Genomic DNA, 328 nt, shown 5'->3' on the forward strand with positions numbered 1-328 from the left:
TTTCCTCAATTGTTAATGATAATATGGATAAACAATTAAAAATACATAAAGTCAATTGTGTTGCTTACTCGTATGAAATATTGCAATGCATTATAAGACATCTGATTAAAAACAAAATGTATGGTGGAATACAATAATCTGGAAATACAACTAATGATACTATTAATGCAACAACAACAATCACATCTTTTCAAGCGCAATCAGAAAACTGCTACAGCTTTGTATTAACAAACTAAATATGTTTGTGCTTATAGATTTAGATAAACTTCAAATCTTAAGCGTGCTATGAATTGAAATATAATTTATATTTAACGTTTGCTACTCTGTG

The sequence above is a fragment of the Dreissena polymorpha genome, chromosome 12 (assembly GCF_020536995.1).
Source record: "Dreissena polymorpha isolate Duluth1 chromosome 12, UMN_Dpol_1.0, whole genome shotgun sequence".
Lineage (NCBI taxonomy): Eukaryota > Metazoa > Mollusca > Bivalvia > Myida > Dreissenidae > Dreissena > Dreissena polymorpha.